The sequence below is a fragment of the Tribolium madens genome, unplaced genomic scaffold (genome assembly GCF_015345945.1).
Source record: "Tribolium madens isolate multiple individuals breed KSU strain unplaced genomic scaffold, Tmad_KSU_1.1 Scaffold_1;HRSCAF=32;Tcas5.2_LG8, whole genome shotgun sequence".
Lineage (NCBI taxonomy): Eukaryota > Metazoa > Arthropoda > Insecta > Coleoptera > Tenebrionidae > Tribolium > Tribolium madens.
The window spans coordinates 10113616-10117923 of NW_025400984.1; the positions used below are offsets into that span (position 1 = coordinate 10113616).

Below are 4308 nucleotides of genomic sequence, written 5' to 3' on the forward strand. Positions count from 1 at the left end.
AAATTAAAAAAAATTGCTTAACCAAAAAAATTGTAAAAAAATTAAAACTGCCATAAAGCTACAATTAGGTACTAAATCAAATAAAATCAATTTTTAGATGTATGTAAATGATAAAATATAAACACAGACGGGAGAAAGTGTGTAAAAAATCTGCATAAAAAGAAAAAATATAAAAAAATGTAATTTTAGCTTGAATTAATAGAATGAAACTTGCTTTCGCTGAATAATTAAATTCTGATTATTGAAAAAATGAGCAAAAAACTGAAAAATAAATAATTATTAGCTATTTGCAAAAAATTACAGAAGATTTCGTATAGAAAATTAACCCCAATTTCACAATTTTATTCATCGAAAATGTCACAACCAAAGTCTCAAAACCACATTTTGCATATTATAGATCATACTCTCACTCTATGAATATGTAACAAATTGCAAATTTATTTAAATTAATGACACGTTTAATTATTATGTTTATGTCAAACATAACGTTTTTATTCAAATATTTACATTAATAATACGACCATGCGACCGCAACATTTATTTATTTACTCTTCTCTAATCTAGTGTGTTATTTTACAAACAGCTGAAGGCGCAACACACTAGATGACCTATTATTATTATTGCTGCTACTTCTTCCCAACTCTTATAATTCCGAGAGCAATTTTGGTAATTATTCCATGTGAAGCCTCCAGGGGTACCAACAACACTCGCAAAATTGTAAAATTTTCGAAATATTTAGACCTTGTTAAAAAATTTTGGATTTGAATCATCAAAGTTATTCAATTTTAGATGAAATAAATTTAATTTGTATTTACAAAAAGAATATAACACAACTGTGAAAAAAAAATTGGCGTTTTTTCAGTGTGAAATATTTCCATGGCAAACTATGCAAAACCACCATGGATAGCATTGAATTTCTTTAATTGTAAAAAAGTCAAAATAACTTGAAAATCATCAAATTTAGGTATAGGGAATGTTGATACAGATCGATGCAGAATTAAATTCTCTTTCATTTAGTCAAGAAAAAATTGGGAGCTTCCATTTGAAAAAATTGAATTACGAGTATTTGAAGTTTCCCAAATTTTGGAGGTTTGATAATTATTTTTCCAATTATAAATAGACGAAAGAAAAGATCTAAGCTTTCTTTTTCATATACCCAAACACGATTTCAAAATAATTAAAAATGGTAAAGTAAGATTAAAAAAATTTCAAAAAAGTGTAAATATTTCAAAAACGGTTAAATTTAGGTAACTTTTTCAGAATTACTTGAGTAATCCAAAAACGCAATAAAAAACATAACTTTCTATTTAAAATAACCCATTGCCATCTTGAAAATATTTTTATGAAGCACGATCTAAACGATTATGGCTATAATCAAATTTTTAGATAAATATCACAGTTAGAACTTCCTATACATCTAGTTGGTGTTATTTTTTGATGTAGAATATGTGGTTGAAATTTTTGGCAATTTTATGAAAACACCCTGTATAGTAATTGTTTTGAGTTATTTTTAGGTGTGAATTTTTCCAGCCTCAGCAACAATAAGACAGTTATATAACGTGTCTTTGGTGATTTTTGCGTCGTCTCATTGAACAATAAACACAAGAACCCGAAGAAGAATGTGTCAAAAGGAATGACAACAATTACTTTATGTTAATAAGTAGATGACTTGCAAACGTCCCGCTCCTTGTTTCGCCTATCGTAAGACAAGGATGGCATTTCGATCTGTCGGATAACATTCGAAAGGGAATCAAAGAAGGCGGTGTTGACTGCTTATTGTTAAAAGAAAGAAAGGTCCTGCTCTTTACGATGATGGACGATCTCTCTATGATAAATAGTCGAGGAATTTTGTGACGGCCTACTGAGCAACGAAATTTATTCCCAAGGAAGCGGTTTATTTGGATTTGGATTCGAGAAAAAATGTTTATTTATTCGACGACGATGAGCGTCAACTACTGGAAATGAAATGACGCAGTTTGTGAAGCCTCGGGCTTGAAATTGATCATTCATCAGCTACGATTAATTTATTCAGTTTGATATCCTGAAAAAATACGATTTTGTTGGCTCATCGGTGGTTTAACCACAAGAAGAATAAATTTTATTTTTAGAAGATCCTTTACAACATCCTAAAACAATTTTATAATTTAATGATGAGGATTTCACGCTATTTTAAATCTATTTCAGAGGTGCTTCTCACCTATACAGAGTGTTTTGAGATTTTCTGATTAGTTAGTTTAAAAAAATTCATTGCAAAAGAGAAGCATTTAGAATTTTTGCTGTAGTTTAACAAAAACAAACATGTTTTCATTTTTTCTGTTGTGGCCTAAAAGAGTTTTGATTAGACAGAAAAAACCAGAATAAAAATTAAAACATCAAATCAAATATCGAATCAACTCAGATCAGATGTTTAAAAAAATTATTTTAGTGTTAAAATTAAATTAATAAAATAAAACAGTTTTTAAAAATACTACCTACTAAGACTTATTTTAGTATTATTTCTAATTCTTTTTTTTTTATTCGAAACGTGGGCAATTTTTTGCTAATAAATTATCAAATAAAAATAATAAAGACATTTTATACAAAAATTAGTTGTGACACTGTTTAAATCAAACAAAAATTCAAGGTGTTTGATATTTCTATTAATTATTATTGTTGAAATATAGATACAATAAATTCAAAAAAAACACCCTGTATATTATAATAAAGCAATGAGGTAAGTTAAAAAATAAAGTAAATCCGGGAGAGATGTATCATTGGGAGAAATGAGTTTTGAAAGTTGGAAACCTTTCAAAAGTTAAGGTGATCAACTTTAGAAAATTTAAATTCAAAATCAGGACATTAATAAAAATAATTATAATAATTTTATTCCAAAATTTAGTAAGTCTTACCAATGTAACAGTATAAAAATTTAAATATAATAATAATATAGAGTTCAAAATATTGACATAAAAACTATTTTTTGACCCTAATCTAATCTAATTAACATATTAATTTTTTGTTTTATGTTAATTCAAATTTATTTGTATTAATTGCAAGAAGTTAGAAGTAATTTTCAGTTGAGTTATTTCAGGAAACCACATTCAAAATGACGATATTTAATTAACATACAAAAAATAGTATATTACGTTATGAGGAGTAAAAGTAATTCAACTTAGTAACATAACATTTACTCCGAATAACATACAAAGTATTTTATACGCAAACTTGTTTAGATCAAGAGTAAAGAGCAACATTATAATAAACAAGTAAATGAACAAAATAATCAGGATACTTTGCAAGTAATAAAATCATAATATAAACAAGCAATTTGCGCCAATATCGGAATTAAAATTTTTGAAAGTTTTAACTAGTGCAGTTAGTAGTGCAAAATATTGAATGGTGATATTTACAATTGCTGAAACAATAAAACAACAACATTGGTAAATGTCAATTTTTACTCCATGGGGTAAAACATTTACTTGATTTCAGTCATAAAAGTGATCACTTTTGTGACCTTTGCGGATGAAATATGTTTTTATTGAAAAAAATGTAGTATACCTAAATAAATCAGAAACTAAACTTTGTATTAAAAGTAAAGCATTTATCTAAGCCACATAAAGTCACTTTTACTCGGAATAACATGTACTATTTTATCCGCAATCTTATTCAGATCAAGAGTAAAGAGCAACACTATAATTATCAAGTAAATGAACAAAATAATCAGAACGCTTTGCAAGTAATAAAATCATAACAACGCTCTCTATTTCAAAGTTTGTAAAAAATAATGTTTAGGTCACTTCGAGTAGCTTCAGATCGGTTCAGGTCACCTTAGGCCACTTTGGGTTACTTCGAATTACTTTAGCTTGGAGTAAAAAAAAGTGTTAAATGTACTAACTTTTTCATTTTCAAAAGAAGAAAAATTCTTAGGGAAATGTTTAAATTTAGTAGTAAAAATGCCAATCGAGACGTTTCAAAACATCGTGCTACAAAAGACAGTTGGGGAGACTAAGAAAATGTCAAATGTACTGGATTAAAAAAATTCTTAAAGAAATGCTTAAACTAAAAAAATATCAATCGAGACTTTATAATAAAGATGAAAAACTCTGATTTCGCTCTAATTTCTTTGGCTTTAACAAAAAAAAGAGAATTTTACTCAAACTTGTGACATTTAGTCATAAAAGTGGTCACTTTTGTCACGTTTGTGAATAAACTAATAAATAGAAATGTCAAAAACGGCACATTTAGATCTGTTTGTTCTTACATAGGGGCTTGAATGTAAAATAAGACAAAACAATGAAAACCTAAACTGTCTTGAATAAATCACGACGG

General features: G+C 27.4%; 1 protein-coding gene across 2 annotated transcripts in view; it reads right to left on the reverse strand.

Moving 5' to 3' along the window:
• Positions 1-4308, reverse strand: part of LOC123003714 (protein drumstick) — an 11920-nt gene that overhangs the window by 4330 nt on the left and 3282 nt on the right. The window lies entirely within an intron of this gene.